This window comes from Anomaloglossus baeobatrachus, unplaced genomic scaffold (genome assembly GCF_048569485.1).
Source record: "Anomaloglossus baeobatrachus isolate aAnoBae1 unplaced genomic scaffold, aAnoBae1.hap1 Scaffold_255, whole genome shotgun sequence".
NCBI classification, from domain to species: domain Eukaryota; kingdom Metazoa; phylum Chordata; class Amphibia; order Anura; family Aromobatidae; genus Anomaloglossus; species Anomaloglossus baeobatrachus.
In genome coordinates, this window is record NW_027442118.1 from 55,021 (window position 1) to 78,274 (window position 23,254).

The following is a 23,254-nucleotide window of genomic DNA, read 5'->3' on the forward strand; positions in this document are numbered from 1 at the left end:
TACTAAAGAGATCATCATTACTCAAAGAAAACCCCAAAAACCAATGCATGATAGGAATAAACAGGTAACTTTCTTTGGAGTGGAAGCGGAGAGATCGCACCAGATGCCAATTCTAGATGTTATCACACCTGTGGTCACTGCAGCAGCAGGTGAATCCACTTTGTCCAAAAGGGATCTATTCCATTCAATTGCAAATGATCTAGATAAGACAGAGAACTGCAGCACGGGGACATAGCCGAGTTGGTCAGGTTGAGTGGTGATGAGTTTGCTATTTGGATGAATAAAGAAAGTCAAAAGTGTGAAAGATAAAAAACAAAAGGAGGAAGTGTGAAAAGTGAATGGGCCAAATTGAGGTGCATATGAAGACGTATGCTTTCTTCCAATTCATTAAATCGGGCTAATATGAATCAGGTGAATTGAGTTCTGCTTTTGGAAACTGGGTTAAGAAGGGGTGCACCGTTCCTGGAGGTACTGCAATACCAGGTCAATGCGTGGAGTGGACAGAGCAAGCTCTTTTTCCATCTCCCTGTTCTAAAAATCCATTTAATATATGGTCCCCAGATAGGGGACGTATCAGATATTAAACTGATAAGAACAGATACTACACTTGATCTTAGCCAAAAGGCCGAGAAGCGATAACCAGAATTGGTTTGGGCCTCGAGTGGCACCCTGGCCTATGCCGGACACATCTTAGGGAGAGAGAGCGAGAGGGAGACAAACCCACGCCTACACAAGACATTTTGTCACCCAAGCCAACCCTTGAAAAGGCTGCTTTGCAGAGCCAAAACAAGAAGAATGGTGCGTTTTGCAGCCGCCGCCCACTGCAATGAATCTGAATAACTCCTCCTTTAGGGCGCAAGCAACTCCCCTCCCCCTTGCAGTCTTTCCAATTCACGATACAAAAAGACGGACAGGACAGGTTGCCTGACTTTCCGTCACTGCCACCCTTTGCCATCCTTACCCGTAGAAAGCCCTTTCATCATCCCCAAACCCTAATCTTTTCCCTTTCCTTCCCAGCCCCCAAACCCTGCCCTCTGTACCTTTCTCACCACCCGCTTCCCTTCTCCTGTCATCCCCCTACCACCCGGGAAAAAAAGAGATTGCCCCCTCCTTCCACTAGCCCACCCTCCCACCCAAAGAACAACTTCTTCTGCGCAGCTTGTTTTCTAGGCAGCAGCGCTATTGTGATGTCATCGGGGGGCATTGTGACAAGCCGCCAGTGTTCCGTCTCTTCATGTTGTGCACAGTTCAAACGGAAAATACATCAACAGGCAGACTACAGAAAAGCTTACTATCAAAGGTTAGAGGGGGGCTTTCTCAGAGGGCTTTTTACAGTTTTTCTATTCCCAATTAGCCGTTTAAGTGTACTTATTGAAAGTAGTAATTCTTTCATAGGCCGCCCTTTCTTAGTATTTGACGTTCCTTATATTGCGGTATGAGGCTTCGCAGTAGGTTGCAAACATTCATCACCCATGACTGTCCCCAATTGAGCTCAGAAGCTCAATGTCTATCATGACCTCTCTTTTAGAATGTCCAAGAGCAAGCAAACTATTCCTCCAGGAGAGGGCGCCAACAGACTACTAAAGAGATCATCATTACTCAAAGAAAACCCCAAAAACCAATGCATGATAGGAATAAACAGGTAACTTTCTTTGGAGTGGAAGCGGAGAGATCGCACCAGATGCCAATTCTAGATGTTATCACACCTGTGGTCACTGCAGCAGCAGGTGAATCCACTTTGTCCAAAAGGGATCTATTCCATTCAATTGCAAATGATCTAGATAAGACAGAGAACTGCAGCACGGGGACATAGCCGAGTTGGTCAGGTTGAGTGGTGATGAGTTTGCTATTTGGATGAATAAAGAAAGTCAAAAGTGTGAAAGATAAAAAACAAAAGGAGGAAGTGTGAAAAGTGAATGGGCCAAATTGAGGTGCATATGAAGACGTATGCTTTCTTCCAATTCATTAAATCGGGCTAATATGAATCAGGTGAATTGAGTTCTGCTTTTGGAAACTGGGTTAAGAAGGGGTGCACCGTTCCTGGAGGTACTGCAATACCAGGTCAATGCGTGGAGTGGACAGAGCAAGCTCTTTTTCCATCTCCCTGTTCTAAAAATCCATTTAATATATGGTCCCCAGATAGGGGACGTATCAGATATTAAACTGATAAGAACAGATACTACACTTGATCTTAGCCAAAAGGCCGAGAAGCGATAACCAGAATTGGTTTGGGCCTCGAGTGGCACCCTGGCCTATGCCGGACACATCTTAGGGAGAGAGAGCGAGAGGGAGACAAACCCACGCCTACACAAGACATTTTGTCACCCAAGCCAACCCTTGAAAAGGCTGCTTTGCAGAGCCAAAACAAGAAGAATGGTGCGTTTTGCAGCCGCCGCCCACTGCAATGAATCTGAATAACTCCTCCTTTAGGGCGCAAGCAACTCCCCTCCCCCTTGCAGTCTTTCCAATTCACGATACAAAAAGACGGACAGGACAGGTTGCCTGACTTTCCGTCACTGCCACCCTTTGCCATCCTTACCCGTAGAAAGCCCTTTCATCATCCCCAAACCCTAATCTTTTCCCTTTCCTTCCCAGCCCCCAAACCCTGCCCTCTGTACCTTTCTCACCACCCGCTTCCCTTCTCCTGTCATCCCCCTACCACCCGGGAAAAAAAGAGATTGCCCCCTCCTTCCACTAGCCCACCCTCCCACCCAAAGAACAACTTCTTCTGCGCAGCTTGTTTTCTAGGCAGCAGCGCTATTGTGATGTCATCGGGGGGCATTGTGACAAGCCGCCAGTGTTCCGTCTCTTCATGTTGTGCACAGTTCAAACGGAAAATACATCAACAGGCAGACTACAGAAAAGCTTACTATCAAAGGTTAGAGGGGGGCTTTCTCAGAGGGCTTTTTACAGTTTTTCTATTCCCAATTAGCCGTTTAAGTGTACTTATTGAAAGTAGTAATTCTTTCATAGGCCGCCCTTTCTTAGTATTTGACGTTCCTTATATTGCGGTATGAGGCTTCGCAGTAGGTTGCAAACATTCATCACCCATGACTGTCCCCAATTGAGCTCAGAAGCTCAATGTCTATCATGACCTCTCTTTTAGAATGTCCAAGAGCAAGCAAACTATTCCTCCAGGAGAGGGCGCCAACAGACTACTAAAGAGATCATCATTACTCAAAGAAAACCCCAAAAACCAATGCATGATAGGAATAAACAGGTAACTTTCTTTGGAGTGGAAGCGGAGAGATCGCACCAGATGCCAATTCTAGATGTTATCACACCTGTGGTCACTGCAGCAGCAGGTGAATCCACTTTGTCCAAAAGGGATCTATTCCATTCAATTGCAAATGATCTAGATAAGACAGAGAACTGCAGCACGGGGACATAGCCGAGTTGGTCAGGTTGAGTGGTGATGAGTTTGCTATTTGGATGAATAAAGAAAGTCAAAAGTGTGAAAGATAAAAAACAAAAGGAGGAAGTGTGAAAAGTGAATGGGCCAAATTGAGGTGCATATGAAGACGTATGCTTTCTTCCAATTCATTAAATCGGGCTAATATGAATCAGGTGAATTGAGTTCTGCTTTTGGAAACTGGGTTAAGAAGGGGTGCACCGTTCCTGGAGGTACTGCAATACCAGGTCAATGCGTGGAGTGGACAGAGCAAGCTCTTTTTCCATCTCCCTGTTCTAAAAATCCATTTAATATATGGTCCCCAGATAGGGGACGTATCAGATATTAAACTGATAAGAACAGATACTACACTTGATCTTAGCCAAAAGGCCGAGAAGCGATAACCAGAATTGGTTTGGGCCTCGAGTGGCACCCTGGCCTATGCCGGACACATCTTAGGGAGAGAGAGCGAGAGGGAGACAAACCCACGCCTACACAAGACATTTTGTCACCCAAGCCAACCCTTGAAAAGGCTGCTTTGCAGAGCCAAAACAAGAAGAATGGTGCGTTTTGCAGCCGCCGCCCACTGCAATGAATCTGAATAACTCCTCCTTTAGGGCGCAAGCAACTCCCCTCCCCCTTGCAGTCTTTCCAATTCACGATACAAAAAGACGGACAGGACAGGTTGCCTGACTTTCCGTCACTGCCACCCTTTGCCATCCTTACCCGTAGAAAGCCCTTTCATCATCCCCAAACCCTAATCTTTTCCCTTTCCTTCCCAGCCCCCAAACCCTGCCCTCTGTACCTTTCTCACCACCCGCTTCCCTTCTCCTGTCATCCCCCTACCACCCGGGAAAAAAAGAGATTGCCCCCTCCTTCCACTAGCCCACCCTCCCACCCAAAGAACAACTTCTTCTGCGCAGCTTGTTTTCTAGGCAGCAGCGCTATTGTGATGTCATCGGGGGGCATTGTGACAAGCCGCCAGTGTTCCGTCTCTTCATGTTGTGCACAGTTCAAACGGAAAATACATCAACAGGCAGACTACAGAAAAGCTTACTATCAAAGGTTAGAGGGGGGCTTTCTCAGAGGGCTTTTTACAGTTTTTCTATTCCCAATTAGCCGTTTAAGTGTACTTATTGAAAGTAGTAATTCTTTCATAGGCCGCCCTTTCTTAGTATTTGACGTTCCTTATATTGCGGTATGAGGCTTCGCAGTAGGTTGCAAACATTCATCACCCATGACTGTCCCCAATTGAGCTCAGAAGCTCAATGTCTATCATGACCTCTCTTTTAGAATGTCCAAGAGCAAGCAAACTATTCCTCCAGGAGAGGGCGCCAACAGACTACTAAAGAGATCATCATTACTCAAAGAAAACCCCAAAAACCAATGCATGATAGGAATAAACAGGTAACTTTCTTTGGAGTGGAAGCGGAGAGATCGCACCAGATGCCAATTCTAGATGTTATCACACCTGTGGTCACTGCAGCAGCAGGTGAATCCACTTTGTCCAAAAGGGATCTATTCCATTCAATTGCAAATGATCTAGATAAGACAGAGAACTGCAGCACGGGGACATAGTCGAGTTGGTCAGGTTGAGTGGTGATGAGTTTGCTATTTGGATGAATAAAGAAAGTCAAAAGTGTGAAAGATAAAAAACAAAAGGAGGAAGTGTGAAAAGTGAATGGGCCAAATTGAGGTGCATATGAAGACGTATGCTTTCTTCCAATTCATTAAATCGGGCTAATATGAATCAGGTGAATTGAGTTCTGCTTTTGGAAACTGGGTTAAGAAGGGGTGCACCGTTCCTGGAGGTACTGCAATACCAGGTCAATGCGTGGAGTGGACAGAGCAAGCTCTTTTTCCATCTCCCTGTTCTAAAAATCCATTTAATATATGGTCCCCAGATAGGGGACGTATCAGATATTAAACTGATAAGAACAGATACTACACTTGATCTTAGCCAAAAGGCCGAGAAGCGATAACCAGAATTGGTTTGGGCCTCGAGTGGCACCCTGGCCTATGCCGGACACATCTTAGGGAGAGAGAGCGAGAGGGAGACAAACCCACGCCTACACAAGACATTTTGTCACCCAAGCCAACCCTTGAAAAGGCTGCTTTGCAGAGCCAAAACAAGAAGAATGGTGCGTTTTGCAGCCGCCGCCCACTGCAATGAATCTGAATAACTCCTCCTTTAGGGCGCAAGCAACTCCCCTCCCCCTTGCAGTCTTTCCAATTCACGATACAAAAAGACGGACAGGACAGGTTGCCTGACTTTCCGTCACTGCCACCCTTTGCCATCCTTACCCGTAGAAAGCCCTTTCATCATCCCCAAACCCTAATCTTTTCCCTTTCCTTCCCAGCCCCCAAACCCTGCCCTCTGTACCTTTCTCACCACCCGCTTCCCTTCTCCTGTCATCCCCCTACCACCCGGGAAAAAAAGAGATTGCCCCCTCCTTCCACTAGCCCACCCTCCCACCCAAAGAACAACTTCTTCTGCGCAGCTTGTTTTCTAGGCAGCAGCGCTATTGTGATGTCATCGGGGGGCATTGTGACAAGCCGCCAGTGTTCCGTCTCTTCATGTTGTGCACAGTTCAAACGGAAAATACATCAACAGGCAGACTACAGAAAAGCTTACTATCAAAGGTTAGAGGGGGGCTTTCTCAGAGGGCTTTTTACAGTTTTTCTATTCCCAATTAGCCGTTTAAGTGTACTTATTGAAAGTAGTAATTCTTTCATAGGCCGCCCTTTCTTAGTATTTGACGTTCCTTATATTGCGGTATGAGGCTTCGCAGTAGGTTGCAAACATTCATCACCCATGACTGTCCCCAATTGAGCTCAGAAGCTCAATGTCTATCATGACCTCTCTTTTAGAATGTCCAAGAGCAAGCAAACTATTCCTCCAGGAGAGGGCGCCAACAGACTACTAAAGAGATCATCATTACTCAAAGAAAACCCCAAAAACCAATGCATGATAGGAATAAACAGGTAACTTTCTTTGGAGTGGAAGCGGAGAGATCGCACCAGATGCCAATTCTAGATGTTATCACACCTGTGGTCACTGCAGCAGCAGGTGAATCCACTTTGTCCAAAAGGGATCTATTCCATTCAATTGCAAATGATCTAGATAAGACAGAGAACTGCAGCACGGGGACATAGCCGAGTTGGTCAGGTTGAGTGGTGATGAGTTTGCTATTTGGATGAATAAAGAAAGTCAAAAGTGTGAAAGATAAAAAACAAAAGGAGGAAGTGTGAAAAGTGAATGGGCCAAATTGAGGTGCATATGAAGACGTATGCTTTCTTCCAATTCATTAAATCGGGCTAATATGAATCAGGTGAATTGAGTTCTGCTTTTGGAAACTGGGTTAAGAAGGGGTGCACCGTTCCTGGAGGTACTGCAATACCAGGTCAATGCGTGGAGTGGACAGAGCAAGCTCTTTTTCCATCTCCCTGTTCTAAAAATCCATTTAATATATGGTCCCCAGATAGGGGACGTATCAGATATTAAACTGATAAGAACAGATACTACACTTGATCTTAGCCAAAAGGCCGAGAAGCGATAACCAGAATTGGTTTGGGCCTCGAGTGGCACCCTGGCCTATGCCGGACACATCTTAGGGAGAGAGAGCGAGAGGGAGACAAACCCACGCCTACACAAGACATTTTGTCACCCAAGCCAACCCTTGAAAAGGCTGCTTTGCAGAGCCAAAACAAGAAGAATGGTGCGTTTTGCAGCCGCCGCCCACTGCAATGAATCTGAATAACTCCTCCTTTAGGGCGCAAGCAACTCCCCTCCCCCTTGCAGTCTTTCCAATTCACGATACAAAAAGACGGACAGGACAGGTTGCCTGACTTTCCGTCACTGCCACCCTTTGCCATCCTTACCCGTAGAAAGCCCTTTCATCATCCCCAAACCCTAATCTTTTCCCTTTCCTTCCCAGCCCCCAAACCCTGCCCTCTGTACCTTTCTCACCACCCGCTTCCCTTCTCCTGTCATCCCCCTACCACCCGGGAAAAAAAGAGATTGCCCCCTCCTTCCACTAGCCCACCCTCCCACCCAAAGAACAACTTCTTCTGCGCAGCTTGTTTTCTAGGCAGCAGCGCTATTGTGATGTCATCGGGGGGCATTGTGACAAGCCGCCAGTGTTCCGTCTCTTCATGTTGTGCACAGTTCAAACGGAAAATACATCAACAGGCAGACTACAGAAAAGCTTACTATCAAAGGTTAGAGGGGGGCTTTCTCAGAGGGCTTTTTACAGTTTTTCTATTCCCAATTAGCCGTTTAAGTGTACTTATTGAAAGTAGTAATTCTTTCATAGGCCGCCCTTTCTTAGTATTTGACGTTCCTTATATTGCGGTATGAGGCTTCGCAGTAGGTTGCAAACATTCATCACCCATGACTGTCCCCAATTGAGCTCAGAAGCTCAATGTCGATCATGACCTCTCTTTTAGAATGTCCAAGAGCAAGCAAACTATTCCTCCAGGAGAGGGCGCCAACAGACTACTAAAGAGATCATCATTACTCAAAGAAAACCCCAAAAACCAATGCATGATAGGAATAAACAGGTAACTTTCTTTGGAGTGGAAGCGGAGAGATCGCACCAGATGCCAATTCTAGATGTTATCACACCTGTGGTCACTGCAGCAGCAGGTGAATCCACTTTGTCCAAAAGGGATCTATTCCATTCAATTGCAAATGATCTAGATAAGACAGAGAACTGCAGCACGGGGACATAGCCGAGTTGGTCAGGTTGAGTGGTGATGAGTTTGCTATTTGGATGAATAAAGAAAGTCAAAAGTGTGAAAGATAAAAAACAAAAGGAGGAAGTGTGAAAAGTGAATGGGCCAAATTGAGGTGCATATGAAGACGTATGCTTTCTTCCAATTCATTAAATCGGGCTAATATGAATCAGGTGAATTGAGTTCTGCTTTTGGAAACTGGGTTAAGAAGGGGTGCACCGTTCCTGGAGGTACTGCAATACCAGGTCAATGCGTGGAGTGGACAGAGCAAGCTCTTTTTCCATCTCCCTGTTCTAAAAATCCATTTAATATATGGTCCCCAGATAGGGGACGTATTAGATATTAAACTGATAAGAACAGATACTACACTTGATCTTAGCCAAAAGGCCGAGAAGCGATAACCAGAATTGGTTTGGGCCTCGAGTGGCACCCTGGCCTATGCCGGACACATCTTAGGGAGAGAGAGCGAGAGGGAGACAAACCCACGCCTACACAAGACATTTTGTCACCCAAGCCAACCCTTGAAAAGGCTGCTTTGCAGAGCCAAAACAAGAAGAATGGTGCGTTTTGCAGCCGCCGCCCACTGCAATGAATCTGAATAACTCCTCCTTTAGGGCGCAAGCAACTCCCCTCCCCCTTGCAGTCTTTCCAATTCACGATACAAAAAGACGGACAGGACAGGTTGCCTGACTTTCCGTCACTGCCACCCTTTGCCATCCTTACCCGTAGAAAGCCCTTTCATCATCCCCAAACCCTAATCTTTTCCCTTTCCTTCCCAGCCCCCAAACCCTGCCCTCTGTACCTTTCTCACCACCCGCTTCCCTTCTCCTGTCATCCCCCTACCACCCGGGAAAAAAAGAGATTGCCCCCTCCTTCCACTAGCCCACCCTCCCACCCAAAGAACAACTTCTTCTGCGCAGCTTGTTTTCTAGGCAGCAGCGCTATTGTGATGTCATCGGGGGGCATTGTGACAAGCCGCCAGTGTTCCGTCTCTTCATGTTGTGCACAGTTCAAACGGAAAATACATCAACAGGCAGACTACAGAAAAGCTTACTATCAAAGGTTAGAGGGGGGCTTTCTCAGAGGGCTTTTTACAGTTTTTCTATTCCCAATTAGCCGTTTAAGTGTACTTATTGAAAGTAGTAATTCTTTCATAGGCCGCCCTTTCTTAGTATTTGACGTTCCTTATATTGCGGTATGAGGCTTCGCAGTAGGTTGCAAACATTCATCACCCATGACTGTCCCCAATTGAGCTCAGAAGCTCAATGTCTATCATGACCTCTCTTTTAGAATGTCCAAGAGCAAGCAAACTATTCCTCCAGGAGAGGGCGCCAACAGACTACTAAAGAGATCATCATTACTCAAAGAAAACCCCAAAAACCAATGCATGATAGGAATAAACAGGTAACTTTCTTTGGAGTGGAAGCGGAGAGATCGCACCAGATGCCAATTCTAGATGTTATCACACCTGTGGTCACTGCAGCAGCAGGTGAATCCACTTTGTCCAAAAGGGATCTATTCCATTCAATTGCAAATGATCTAGATAAGACAGAGAACTGCAGCACGGGGACATAGCCGAGTTGGTCAGGTTGAGTGGTGATGAGTTTGCTATTTGGATGAATAAAGAAAGTCAAAAGTGTGAAAGATAAAAAACAAAAGGAGGAAGTGTGAAAAGTGAATGGGCCAAATTGAGGTGCATATGAAGACGTATGCTTTCTTCCAATTCATTAAATCGGGCTAATATGAATCAGGTGAATTGAGTTCTGCTTTTGGAAACTGGGTTAAGAAGGGGTGCACCGTTCCTGGAGGTACTGCAATACCAGGTCAATGCGTGGAGTGGACAGAGCAAGCTCTTTTTCCATCTCCCTGTTCTAAAAATCCATTTAATATATGGTCCCCAGATAGGGGACGTATCAGATATTAAACTGATAAGAACAGATACTACACTTGATCTTAGCCAAAAGGCCGAGAAGCGATAACCAGAATTGGTTTGGGCCTCGAGTGGCACCCTGGCCTATGCCGGACACATCTTAGGGAGAGAGAGCGAGAGGGAGACAAACCCACGCCTACACAAGACATTTTGTCACCCAAGCCAACCCTTGAAAAGGCTGCTTTGCAGAGCCAAAACAAGAAGAATGGTGCGTTTTGCAGCCGCCGCCCACTGCAATGAATCTGAATAACTCCTCCTTTAGGGCGCAAGCAACTCCCCTCCCCCTTGCAGTCTTTCCAATTCACGATACAAAAAGACGGACAGGACAGGTTGCCTGACTTTCCGTCACTGCCACCCTTTGCCATCCTTACCCGTAGAAAGCCCTTTCATCATCCCCAAACCCTAATCTTTTCCCTTTCCTTCCCAGCCCCCAAACCCTGCCCTCTGTACCTTTCTCACCACCCGCTTCCCTTCTCCTGTCATCCCCCTACCACCCGGGAAAAAAAGAGATTGCCCCCTCCTTCCACTAGCCCACCCTCCCACCCAAAGAACAACTTCTTCTGCGCAGCTTGTTTTCTAGGCAGCAGCGCTATTGTGATGTCATCGGGGGGCATTGTGACAAGCCGCCAGTGTTCCGTCTCTTCATGTTGTGCACAGTTCAAACGGAAAATACATCAACAGGCAGACTACAGAAAAGCTTACTATCAAAGGTTAGAGGGGGGCTTTCTCAGAGGGCTTTTTACAGTTTTTCTATTCCCAATTAGCCGTTTAAGTGTACTTATTGAAAGTAGTAATTCTTTCATAGGCCGCCCTTTCTTAGTATTTGACGTTCCTTATATTGCGGTATGAGGCTTCGCAGTAGGTTGCAAACATTCATCACCCATGACTGTCCCCAATTGAGCTCAGAAGCTCAATGTCTATCATGACCTCTCTTTTAGAATGTCCAAGAGCAAGCAAACTATTCCTCCAGGAGAGGGCGCCAACAGACTACTAAAGAGATCATCATTACTCAAAGAAAACCCCAAAAACCAATGCATGATAGGAATAAACAGGTAACTTTCTTTGGAGTGGAAGCGGAGAGATCGCACCAGATGCCAATTCTAGATGTTATCACACCTGTGGTCACTGCAGCAGCAGGTGAATCCACTTTGTCCAAAAGGGATCTATTCCATTCAATTGCAAATGATCTAGATAAGACAGAGAACTGCAGCACGGGGACATAGCCGAGTTGGTCAGGTTGAGTGGTGATGAGTTTGCTATTTGGATGAATAAAGAAAGTCAAAAGTGTGAAAGATAAAAAACAAAAGGAGGAAGTGTGAAAAGTGAATGGGCCAAATTGAGGTGCATATGAAGACGTATGCTTTCTTCCAATTCATTAAATCGGGCTAATATGAATCAGGTGAATTGAGTTCTGCTTTTGGAAACTGGGTTAAGAAGGGGTGCACCGTTCCTGGAGGTACTGCAATACCAGGTCAATGCGTGGAGTGGACAGAGCAAGCTCTTTTTCCATCTCCCTGTTCTAAAAATCCATTTAATATATGGTCCCCAGATAGGGGACGTATCAGATATTAAACTGATAAGAACAGATACTACACTTGATCTTAGCCAAAAGGCCGAGAAGCGATAACCAGAATTGGTTTGGGCCTCGAGTGGCACCCTGGCCTATGCCGGACACATCTTAGGGAGAGAGAGCGAGAGGGAGACAAACCCACGCCTACACAAGACATTTTGTCACCCAAGCCAACCCTTGAAAAGGCTGCTTTGCAGAGCCAAAACAAGAAGAATGGTGCGTTTTGCAGCCGCCGCCCACTGCAATGAATCTGAATAACTCCTCCTTTAGGGCGCAAGCAACTCCCCTCCCCCTTGCAGTCTTTCCAATTCACGATACAAAAAGACGGACAGGACAGGTTGCCTGACTTTCCGTCACTGCCACCCTTTGCCATCCTTACCCGTAGAAAGCCCTTTCATCATCCCCAAACCCTAATCTTTTCCCTTTCCTTCCCAGCCCCCAAACCCTGCCCTCTGTACCTTTCTCACCACCCGCTTCCCTTCTCCTGTCATCCCCCTACCACCCGGGAAAAAAAGAGATTGCCCCCTCCTTCCACTAGCCCACCCTCCCACCCAAAGAACAACTTCTTCTGCGCAGCTTGTTTTCTAGGCAGCAGCGCTATTGTGATGTCATCGGGGGGCATTGTGACAAGCCGCCAGTGTTCCGTCTCTTCATGTTGTGCACAGTTCAAACGGAAAATACATCAACAGGCAGACTACAGAAAAGCTTACTATCAAAGGTTAGAGGGGGGCTTTCTCAGAGGGCTTTTTACAGTTTTTCTATTCCCAATTAGCCGTTTAAGTGTACTTATTGAAAGTAGTAATTCTTTCATAGGCCGCCCTTTCTTAGTATTTGACGTTCCTTATATTGCGGTATGAGGCTTCGCAGTAGGTTGCAAACATTCATCACCCATGACTGTCCCCAATTGAGCTCAGAAGCTCAATGTCTATCATGACCTCTCTTTTAGAATGTCCAAGAGCAAGCAAACTATTCCTCCAGGAGAGGGCGCCAACAGACTACTAAAGAGATCATCATTACTCAAAGAAAACCCCAAAAACCAATGCATGATAGGAATAAACAGGTAACTTTCTTTGGAGTGGAAGCGGAGAGATCGCACCAGATGCCAATTCTAGATGTTATCACACCTGTGGTCACTGCAGCAGCAGGTGAATCCACTTTGTCCAAAAGGGATCTATTCCATTCAATTGCAAATGATCTAGATAAGACAGAGAACTGCAGCACGGGGACATAGCCGAGTTGGTCAGGTTGAGTGGTGATGAGTTTGCTATTTGGATGAATAAAGAAAGTCAAAAGTGTGAAAGATAAAAAACAAAAGGAGGAAGTGTGAAAAGTGAATGGGCCAAATTGAGGTGCATATGAAGACGTATGCTTTCTTCCAATTCATTAAATCGGGCTAATATGAATCAGGTGAATTGAGTTCTGCTTTTGGAAACTGGGTTAAGAAGGGGTGCACCGTTCCTGGAGGTACTGCAATACCAGGTCAATGCGTGGAGTGGACAGAGCAAGCTCTTTTTCCATCTCCCTGTTCTAAAAATCCATTTAATATATGGTCCCCAGATAGGGGACGTATCAGATATTAAACTGATAAGAACAGATACTACACTTGATCTTAGCCAAAAGGCCGAGAAGCGATAACCAGAATTGGTTTGGGCCTCGAGTGGCACCCTGGCCTATGCCGGACACATCTTAGGGAGAGAGAGCGAGAGGGAGACAAACCCACGCCTACACAAGACATTTTGTCACCCAAGCCAACCCTTGAAAAGGCTGCTTTGCAGAGCCAAAACAAGAAGAATGGTGCGTTTTGCAGCCGCCGCCCACTGCAATGAATCTGAATAACTCCTCCTTTAGGGCGCAAGCAACTCCCCTCCCCCTTGCAGTCTTTCCAATTCACGATACAAAAAGACGGACAGGACAGGTTGCCTGACTTTCCGTCACTGCCACCCTTTGCCATCCTTACCCGTAGAAAGCCCTTTCATCATCCCCAAACCCTAATCTTTTCCCTTTCCTTCCCAGCCCCCAAACCCTGCCCTCTGTACCTTTCTCACCACCCGCTTCCCTTCTCCTGTCATCCCCCTACCACCCGGGAAAAAAAGAGATTGCCCCCTCCTTCCACTAGCCCACCCTCCCACCCAAAGAACAACTTCTTCTGCGCAGCTTGTTTTCTAGGCAGCAGCGCTATTGTGATGTCATCGGGGGGCATTGTGACAAGCCGCCAGTGTTCCGTCTCTTCATGTTGTGCACAGTTCAAACGGAAAATACATCAACAGGCAGACTACAGAAAAGCTTACTATCAAAGGTTAGAGGGGGGCTTTCTCAGAGGGCTTTTTACAGTTTTTCTATTCCCAATTAGCCGTTTAAGTGTACTTATTGAAAGTAGTAATTCTTTCATAGGCCGCCCTTTCTTAGTATTTGACGTTCCTTATATTGCGGTATGAGGCTTCGCAGTAGGTTGCAAACATTCATCACCCATGACTGTCCCCAATTGAGCTCAGAAGCTCAATGTCTATCATGACCTCTCTTTTAGAATGTCCAAGAGCAAGCAAACTATTCCTCCAGGAGAGGGCGCCAACAGACTACTAAAGAGATCATCATTACTCAAAGAAAACCCCAAAAACCAATGCATGATAGGAATAAACAGGTAACTTTCTTTGGAGTGGAAGCGGAGAGATCGCACCAGATGCCAATTCTAGATGTTATCACACCTGTGGTCACTGCAGCAGCAGGTGAATCCACTTTGTCCAAAAGGGATCTATTCCATTCAATTGCAAATGATCTAGATAAGACAGAGAACTGCAGCACGGGGACATAGCCGAGTTGGTCAGGTTGAGTGGTGATGAGTTTGCTATTTGGATGAATAAAGAAAGTCAAAAGTGTGAAAGATAAAAAACAAAAGGAGGAAGTGTGAAAAGTGAATGGGCCAAATTGAGGTGCATATGAAGACGTATGCTTTCTTCCAATTCATTAAATCGGGCTAATATGAATCAGGTGAATTGAGTTCTGCTTTTGGAAACTGGGTTAAGAAGGGGTGCACCGTTCCTGGAGGTACTGCAATACCAGGTCAATGCGTGGAGTGGACAGAGCAAGCTCTTTTTCCATCTCCCTGTTCTAAAAATCCATTTAATATATGGTCCCCAGATAGGGGACGTATCAGATATTAAACTGATAAGAACAGATACTACACTTGATCTTAGCCAAAAGGCCGAGAAGCGATAACCAGAATTGGTTTGGGCCTCGAGTGGCACCCTGGCCTATGCCGGACACATCTTAGGGAGAGAGAGCGAGAGGGAGACAAACCCACGCCTACACAAGACATTTTGTCACCCAAGCCAACCCTTGAAAAGGCTGCTTTGCAGAGCCAAAACAAGAAGAATGGTGCGTTTTGCAGCCGCCGCCCACTGCAATGAATCTGAATAACTCCTCCTTTAGGGCGCAAGCAACTCCCCTCCCCCTTGCAGTCTTTCCAATTCACGATACAAAAAGACGGACAGGACAGGTTGCCTGACTTTCCGTCACTGCCACCCTTTGCCATCCTTACCCGTAGAAAGCCCTTTCATCATCCCCAAACCCTAATCTTTTCCCTTTCCTTCCCAGCCCCCAAACCCTGCCCTCTGTACCTTTCTCACCACCCGCTTCCCTTCTCCTGTCATCCCCCTACCACCCGGGAAAAAAAGAGATTGCCCCCTCCTTCCACTAGCCCACCCTCCCACCCAAAGAACAAACTTCTTCTGCGCAGCTTGTTTTCTAGGCAGCAGCGCTATTGTGATGTCATCGGGGGGCATTGTGACAAGCCGCCAGTGTTCCGTCTCTTCATGTTGTGCACAGTTCAAACGGAAAATACATCAACAGGCAGACTACAGAAAAGCTTACTATCAAAGGTTAGAGGGGGGCTTTCTCAGAGGGCTTTTTACAGTTTTTCTATTCCCAATTAGCCGTTTAAGTGTACTTATTGAAAGTAGTAATTCTTTCATAGGCCGCCCTTTCTTAGTATTTGACGTTCCTTATATTGCGGTATGAGGCTTCGCAGTAGGTTGCAAACATTCATCACCCATGACTGTCCCCAATTGAGCTCAGAAGCTCAATGTCTATCATGACCTCTCTTTTAGAATGTCCAAGAGCAAGCAAACTATTCCTCCAGGAGAGGGCGCCAACAGACTACTAAAGAGATCATCATTACTCAAAGAAAACCCCAAAAACCAATGCATGATAGGAATAAACAGGTAACTTTCTTTGGAGTGGAAGCGGAGAGATCGACCAGATGCCAATTCTAGATGTTATCACACCTGTGGTCACTGCAGCAGCAGGTGAATCCACTTTGTCCAAAAGGGATCTATTCCATTCAATTGCAAATGATCTAGATAAGACAGAGAACTGCAGCACGGGGACATAGCCGAGTTGGTCAGGTTGAGTGGTGATGAGTTTGCTATTTGGATGAATAAAGAAAGTCAAAAGTGTGAAAGATAAAAAACAAAAGGAGGAAGTGTGAAAAGTGAATGGGCCAAATTGAGGTGCATATGAAGACGTATGCTTTCTTCCAATTCATTAAATCGGGCTAATATGAATCAGGTGAATTGAGTTCTGCTTTTGGAAACTGGGTTAAGAAGGGGTGCACCGTTCCTGGAGGTACTGCAATACCAGGTCAATGCGTGGAGTGGACAGAGCAAGCTCTTTTTCCATCTCCCTGTTCTAAAAATCCATTTAATATATGGTCCCCAGATAGGGGACGTATCAGATATTAAACTGATAAGAACAGATACTACACTTGATCTTAGCCAAAAGGCCGAGAAGCGATAACCAGAATTGGTTTGGGCCTCGAGTGGCACCCTGGCCTATGCCGGACACATCTTAGGGAGAGAGAGCGAGAGGGAGACAAACCCACGCCTACACAAGACATTTTGTCACCCAAGCCAACCCTTGAAAAGGCTGCTTTGCAGAGCCAAAACAAGAAGAATGGTGCGTTTTGCAGCCGCCGCCCACTGCAATGAATCTGAATAACTCCTCCTTTAGGGCGCAAGCAACTCCCCTCCCCCTTGCAGTCTTTCCAATTCACGATACAAAAAGACGGACAGGACAGGTTGCCTGACTTTCCGTCACTGCCACCCTTTGCCATCCTTACCCGTAGAAAGCCCTTTCATCATCCCCAAACCCTAATCTTTTCCCTTTCCTTCCCAGCCCCCAAACCCTGCCCTCTGTACCTTTCTCACCACCCGCTTCCCTTCTCCTGTCATCCCCCTACCACCCGGGAAAAAAAGAGATTGCCCCCTCCTTCCACTAGCCCACCCTCCCACCCAAAGAACAACTTCTTCTGCGCAGCTTGTTTTCTAGGCAGCAGCGCTATTGTGATGTCATCGGGGGGCATTGTGACAAGCCGCCAGTGTTCCGTCTCTTCATGTTGTGCACAGTTCAAACGGAAAATACATCAACAGGCAGACTACAGAAAAGCTTACTATCAAAGGTTAGAGGGGGGCTTTCTCAGAGGGCTTTTTACAGTTTTTCTATTCCCAATTAGCCGTTTAAGTGTACTTATTGAAAGTAGTAATTCTTTCATAGGCCGCCCTTTCTTAGTATTTGACGTTCCTTATATTGCGGTATGAGGCTTCGCAGTAGGTTGCAAACATTCATCACCCATGACTGTCCCCAATTGAGCTCAGAAGCTCAATGTCTATCATGACCTCTCTTTTAGAATGTCCAAGAGCAAGCAAACTATTCCTCCAGGAGAGGGCGCCAACAGACTACTAAAGAGATCATCATTACTCAAAGAAAACCCCAAAAACCAATGCATGATAGGAATAAACAGGTAACTTTCTTTGGAGTGGAAGCGGAGAGATCGCACCAGATGCCAATTCTAGATGTTATCACACCTGTGGTCACTGCAGCAGCAGGTGAATCCACTTTGTCCAAAAGGGATCTATTCCATTCAATTGCAAATGATCTAGATAAGACAGAGAACTGCAGCACGGGGACATAGCCGAGTTGGTCAGGTTGAGTGGTGATGAGTTTGCTATTTGGATGAATAAAGAAAGTCAAAAGTGTGAAAGATAAAAAACAAAAGGAGGAAGTGTGAAAAGTGAATGGGCCAAATTGAGGTGCATATGAAGACGTATGCTTTCTTCCAATTCATTAAATCGGGCTAATATGAATCAGGTGAATTGAGTTCTGCTTTTGGAAACTGGGTTAAGAAGGGGTGCACCGTTCCTGGAGGTACTGCAATACCAGGTCAATGCGTGGAGTGGACAGAGCAAGCTCTTTTTCCATCTCCCTGTTCTAAAAATCCATTTAATATATGGTCCCCAGATAGGGGACGTATCAGATATTAAACTGATAAGAACAGATACTACACTTGATCTTAGCCAAAAGGCCGAGAAGCGATAACCAGAATTGGTTTGGGCCTCGAGTGGCACCCTGGCCTATGCCGGACACATCTTAGGGAGAGAGAGCGAGAGGGAGACAAACCCACGCCTACACAAGACATTTTGTCACCCAAGCCAACCCTTGAAAAGGCTGCTTTGCAGAGCCAAAACAAGAAGAATGGTGCGTTTTGCAGCCGCCGCCCACTGCAATGAATCTGAATAACTCCTCCTTTAGGGCGCAAGCAACTCCCCTCCCCCTTGCAGTCTTTCCAATTCACGATACAAAAAGACGGACAGGACAGGTTGCCTGACTTTCCGTCACTGCCACCCTTTGCCATCCTTACCCGTAGAAAGCCCTTTCATCATCCCCAAACCCTAATCTTTTCCCTTTCCTTCCCAGCCCCCAAACCCTGCCCTCTGTACCTTTCTCACCACCCGCTTCCCTTCTCCTGTCATCCCCCTACCACCCGGGAAAAAAAGAGATTGCCCCCTCCTTCCACTAGCCCACCCTCCCACCCAAAGAACAACTTCTTCTGCGCAGCTTGTTTTCTAGGCAGCAGCGCTATTGTGATGTCATCGGGGGGCATTGTGACAAGCCGCCAGTGTTCCGTCTCTTCATGTTGTGCACAGTTCAAACGGAAAATACATCAACAGGCAGACTACAGAAAAGCTTACTATCAAAGGTTAGAGGGGGGCTTTCTCAGAGGGCTTTTTACAGTTTTTCTATTCCCAATTAGCCGTTTAAGTGTACTTATTGAAAGTAGTAATTCTTTCATAGGCCGCCCTTTCTTAGTATTTGACGTTCCTTATATTGCGGTATGAGGCTTCGCAGTAGGTTGCAAACATTCATCACCCATGACTGTCCCCAATTGAGCTCAGAAGCTCAATGTCTATCATGACCTCTCTTTTAGAATGTCCAAGAGCAAGCAAACTATTCCTCCAGGAGAGGGCGCCAACAGACTACTAAAGAGATCATCATTACTCAAAGAAAACCCCAAAAACCAATGCATGATAGGAATAAACAGGTAACTTTCTTTGGAGTGGAAGCGGAGAGATCGCACCAGATGCCAATTCTAGATGTTATCACACCTGTGGTCACTGCAGCAGCAGGTGAATCCACTTTGTCCAAAAGGGATCTATTCCATTCAATTGCAAATGATCTAGATAAGACAGAGAACTGCAGCACGGGGACATAGCCGAGTTGGTCAGGTTGAGTGGTGATGAGTTTGCTATTTGGATGAATAAAGAAAGTCAAAAGTGTGAAAGATAAAAAACAAAAGGAGGAAGTGTGAAAAGTGAATGGGCCAAATTGAGGTGCATATGAAGACGTATGCTTTCTTCCAATTCATTAAATCGGGCTAATATGAATCAGGTGAATTGAGTTCTGCTTTTGGAAACTGGGTTAAGAAGGGGTGCACCGTTCCTGGAGGTACTGCAATACCAGGTCAATGCGTGGAGTGGACAGAGCAAGCTCTTTTTCCATCTCCCTGTTCTAAAAATCCATTTAATATATGGTCCCCAGATAGGGGACGTATCAGATATTAAACTGATAAGAACAGATACTACACTTGATCTTAGCCAAAAGGCCGAGAAGCGATAACCAGAATTGGTTTGGGCCTCGAGTGGCACCCTGGCCTATGCCGGACACATCTTAGGGAGAGAGAGCGAGAGGGAGACAAACCCACGCCTACACAAGACATTTTGTCACCCAAGCCAACCCTTGAAAAGGCTGCTTTGCAGAGCCAAAACAAGAAGAATGGTGCGTTTTGCAGCCGCCGCCCACTGCAATGAATCTGAATAACTCCTCCTTTAGGGCGCAAGCAACTCCCCTCCCCCTTGCAGTCTTTCCAATTCACGATACAAAAAGACGGACAGGACAGGTTGCCTGACTTTCCGTCACTGCCACCCTTTGCCATCCTTACCCGTAGAAAGCCCTTTCATCATCCCCAAACCCTAATCTTTTCCCTTTCCTTCCCAGCCCCCAAACCCTGCCCTCTGTACCTTTCTCACCACCCGCTTCCCTTCTCCTGTCATCCCCCTACCACCCGGGAAAAAAAGAGATTGCCCCCTCCTTCCACTAGCCCACCCTCCCACCCAAAGAACAACTTCTTCTGCGCAGCTTGTTTTCTAGGCAGCAGCGCTATTGTGATGTCATCGGGGGGCATTGTGACAAGCCGCCAGTGTTCCGTCTCTTCATGTTGTGCACAGTTCAAACGGAAAATACATCAACAGGCAGACTACAGAAAAGCTTACTATCAAAGGTTAGAGGGGGGCTTTCTCAGAGGGCTTTTTACAGTTTTTCTATTCCCAATTAGCCGTTTAAGTGTACTTATTGAAAGTAGTAATTCTTTCATAGGCCGCCCTTTCTTAGTATTTGACGTTCCTTATATTGCGGTATGAGGCTTCGCAGTAGGTTGCAAACATTCATCACCCATGACTGTCCCCAATTGAGCTCAGAAGCTCAATGTCTATCATGACCTCTCTTTTAGAATGTCCAAGAGCAAGCAAACTATTCCTCCAGGAGAGGGCGCCAACAGACTACTAAAGAGATCATCATTACTCAAAGAAAACCCCAAAAACCAATGCATGATAGGAATAAACAGGTAACTTTCTTTGGAGTGGAAGCGGAGAGATCGCACCAGATGCCAATTCTAGATGTTATCACACCTGTGGTCACTGCAGCAGCAGGTGAATCCACTTTGTCCAAAAGGGATCTATTCCATTCAATTGCAAATGATCTAGATAAGACAGAGAACTGCAGCACGGGGACATAGCCGAGTTGGTCAGGTTGAGTGGTGATGAGTTTGCTATTTGGATGAATAAAGAAAGTCAAAAGTGTGAAAGATAAAAAACAAAAGGAGGAAGTGTGAAAAGTGAATGGGCCAAATTGAGGTGCATATGAAGACGTATGCTTTCTTCCAATTCATTAAATCGGGCTAATATGAATCAGGTGAATTGAGTTCTGCTTTTGGAAACTGGGTTAAGAAGGGGTGCACCGTTCCTGGAGGTACTGCAATACCAGGTCAATGCGTGGAGTGGACAGAGCAAGCTCTTTTTCCATCTCCCTGTTCTAAAAATCCATTTAATATATGGTCCCCAGATAGGGGACGTATCAGATATTAAACTGATAAGAACAGATACTACACTTGATCTTAGCCAAAAGGCCGAGAAGCGATAACCAGAATTGGTTTGGGCCTCGAGTGGCACCCTGGCCTATGCCGGACACATCTTAGGGAGAGAGAGCGAGAGGGAGACAAACCCACGCCTACACAAGACATTTTGTCACCCAAGCCAACCCTTGAAAAGGCTGCTTTGCAGAGCCAAAACAAGAAGAATGGTGCGTTTTGCAGCCGCCGCCCACTGCAATGAATCTGAATAACTCCTCCTTTAGGGCGCAAGCAACTCCCCTCCCCCTTGCAGTCTTTCCAATTCACGATACAAAAAGACGGACAGGACAGGTTGCCTGACTTTCCGTCACTGCCACCCTTTGCCATCCTTACCCGTAGAAAGCCCTTTCATCATCCCCAAACCCTAATCTTTTCCCTTTCCTTCCCAGCCCCCAAACCCTGCCCTCTGTACCTTTCTCACCACCCGCTTCCCTTCTCCTGTCATCCCCCTACCACCCGGGAAAAAAAGAGATTGCCCCCTCCTTCCACTAGCCCACCCTCCCACCCAAAGAACAACTTCTTCTGCGCAGCTTGTTTTCTAGGCAGCAGCGCTATTGTGATGTCATCGGGGGGCATTGTGACAAGCCGCCAGTGTTCCGTCTCTTCATGTTGTGCACAGTTCAAACGGAAAATACATCAACAGGCAGACTACAGAAAAGCTTACTATCAAAGGTTAGAGGGGGGCTTTCTCAGAGGGCTTTTTACAGTTTTTCTATTCCCAATTAGCCGTTTAAGTGTACTTATTGAAAGTAGTAATTCTTTCATAGGCCGCCCTTTCTTAGTATTTGACGTTCCTTATATTGCGGTATGAGGCTTCGCAGTAGGTTGCAGAACATTCATCACCCATGACTGTCCCCAATTGAGCTCAGAAGCTCAATGTCTATCATGACCTCTCTTTTAGAATGTCCAAGAGCAAGCAAACTATTCCTCCAGGAGAGGGCGCCAACAGACTACTAAAGAGATCATCATTACTCAAAGAAAACCCCAAAAACCAATGCATGATAGGAATAAACAGGTAACTTTCTTTGGAGTGGAAGCGGAGAGATCGCACCAGATGCCAATTCTAGATGTTATCACACCTGTGGTCACTGCAGCAGCAGGTGAATCCACTTTGTCCAAAAGGGATCTATTCCATTCAATTGCAAATGATCTAGATAAGACAGAGAACTGCAGCACGGGGACATAGCCGAGTTGGTCAGGTTGAGTGGTGATGAGTTTGCTATTTGGATGAATAAAGAAAGTCAAAAGTGTGAAAGATAAAAAACAAAAGGAGGAAGTGTGAAAAGTGAATGGGCCAAATTGAGGTGCATATGAAGACGTATGCTTTCTTCCAATTCATTAAATCGGGCTAATATGAATCAGGTGAATTGAGTTCTGCTTTTGGAAACGGGTTAAGAAGGGGTGCACCGTTCCTGGAGGTACTGCAATACCAGGTCAATGCGTGGAGTGGACAGAGCAAGCTCTTTTTCCATCTCCCTGTTCTAAAAATCCATTTAATATATGGTCCCCAGATAGGGGACGTATCAGATATTAAACTGATAAGAACAGATTTTTTGATTTAACAGCATCTTTATTATCATGCACTACTCACAAAAAGGTAACAAACCGTGTACAGTGCCGCAGCCCCGTACACACAGAAATATACAATCCTTCTTACATAGCCATAGAGTACGACGCACTAAACTATACATCACGCTCCTATGCTTATCCATAACACTCAAGCTGAAAGAAAAAGTTAGACAATAAATAACGACGAACCGGCGATTGGGGGATGGGGGTAGGGGAAAAGGGGGATAGGGTGGGGAAGTCACAGGCCCGAAGCTTTATTGAAAGACGCACATAACGGGAAAAGGAGGGAGGGGGCATGGAAGAGGTCTAAACCTCCTCCTCGGCGCTGTCGTCCGGACTGTCCATGATGGAATAGTCTCTGAGCAGGCTGTGGATCAGCCTGCGGCAATCCTGGATAGACATCCTCTCCCTCTTCAAGATGAGCCGGTTCCTGGCGACCCAAATAGCGTCCTTAAAGCAGTTCATAAGGCGCCAAGCCTCCTGGATGGCTCCAACGGTGTGAGTCCCAGGGAAGAGTCCATAAAGTACGGAATGGTACGATAG

General features: G+C 46.3%; 14 non-coding genes and 1 pseudogene across 14 annotated transcripts; all 15 read right to left on the reverse strand.

Moving 5' to 3' along the window:
• Positions 1–446: 446 nt before the first annotated feature.
• On the reverse strand, positions 447–637 carry LOC142263201 (U2 spliceosomal RNA). The gene has a single exon (XR_012730370.1). It is a non-coding gene; the product is annotated as a U2 spliceosomal RNA (small nuclear RNA).
• A 1,387-nt stretch (positions 638–2,024) lies between these two features.
• LOC142263203 (U2 spliceosomal RNA) lies at positions 2,025–2,215 on the reverse strand. Its single transcript, XR_012730372.1, has one exon. It is a non-coding gene; the product is annotated as a U2 spliceosomal RNA (small nuclear RNA).
• Positions 2,216–3,602: 1,387 nt separating this feature from the next.
• LOC142263204 (U2 spliceosomal RNA) lies at positions 3,603–3,793 on the reverse strand. Its single transcript, XR_012730373.1, has one exon. It is a non-coding gene; the product is annotated as a U2 spliceosomal RNA (small nuclear RNA).
• A 1,387-nt stretch (positions 3,794–5,180) lies between these two features.
• LOC142263205 (U2 spliceosomal RNA) lies at positions 5,181–5,371 on the reverse strand. The gene has a single exon (XR_012730374.1). It is a non-coding gene; the product is annotated as a U2 spliceosomal RNA (small nuclear RNA).
• A 1,387-nt stretch (positions 5,372–6,758) lies between these two features.
• On the reverse strand, positions 6,759–6,949 carry LOC142263206 (U2 spliceosomal RNA). The gene has a single exon (XR_012730375.1). It is a non-coding gene; the product is annotated as a U2 spliceosomal RNA (small nuclear RNA).
• A 1,387-nt stretch (positions 6,950–8,336) lies between these two features.
• LOC142263125 (U2 spliceosomal RNA) lies at positions 8,337–8,527 on the reverse strand. The gene has a single exon (XR_012730333.1). It is a non-coding gene; the product is annotated as a U2 spliceosomal RNA (small nuclear RNA).
• Positions 8,528–9,914: 1,387 nt separating this feature from the next.
• LOC142263208 (U2 spliceosomal RNA) lies at positions 9,915–10,105 on the reverse strand. The gene has a single exon (XR_012730376.1). It is a non-coding gene; the product is annotated as a U2 spliceosomal RNA (small nuclear RNA).
• Positions 10,106–11,492: 1,387 nt separating this feature from the next.
• On the reverse strand, positions 11,493–11,683 carry LOC142263209 (U2 spliceosomal RNA). Its single transcript, XR_012730377.1, has one exon. It is a non-coding gene; the product is annotated as a U2 spliceosomal RNA (small nuclear RNA).
• Positions 11,684–13,070: 1,387 nt separating this feature from the next.
• On the reverse strand, positions 13,071–13,261 carry LOC142263210 (U2 spliceosomal RNA). The gene has a single exon (XR_012730378.1). It is a non-coding gene; the product is annotated as a U2 spliceosomal RNA (small nuclear RNA).
• Positions 13,262–14,648: 1,387 nt separating this feature from the next.
• On the reverse strand, positions 14,649–14,839 carry LOC142263211 (U2 spliceosomal RNA). Its single transcript, XR_012730379.1, has one exon. It is a non-coding gene; the product is annotated as a U2 spliceosomal RNA (small nuclear RNA).
• A 1,387-nt stretch (positions 14,840–16,226) lies between these two features.
• Positions 16,227–16,417, reverse strand: LOC142263212 (U2 spliceosomal RNA). The gene has a single exon (XR_012730380.1). It is a non-coding gene; the product is annotated as a U2 spliceosomal RNA (small nuclear RNA).
• A 1,387-nt stretch (positions 16,418–17,804) lies between these two features.
• Positions 17,805–17,995, reverse strand: LOC142263213 (U2 spliceosomal RNA). The gene has a single exon (XR_012730381.1). It is a non-coding gene; the product is annotated as a U2 spliceosomal RNA (small nuclear RNA).
• Positions 17,996–19,382: 1,387 nt separating this feature from the next.
• Positions 19,383–19,573, reverse strand: LOC142263215 (U2 spliceosomal RNA). Its single transcript, XR_012730383.1, has one exon. It is a non-coding gene; the product is annotated as a U2 spliceosomal RNA (small nuclear RNA).
• A 1,387-nt stretch (positions 19,574–20,960) lies between these two features.
• On the reverse strand, positions 20,961–21,151 carry LOC142263216 (U2 spliceosomal RNA). The gene has a single exon (XR_012730384.1). It is a non-coding gene; the product is annotated as a U2 spliceosomal RNA (small nuclear RNA).
• Positions 21,152–22,538: 1,387 nt separating this feature from the next.
• LOC142263127 (U2 spliceosomal RNA) lies at positions 22,539–22,743 on the reverse strand (annotated as a pseudogene).
• Positions 22,744–23,254: the final 511 nt, after the last annotated feature.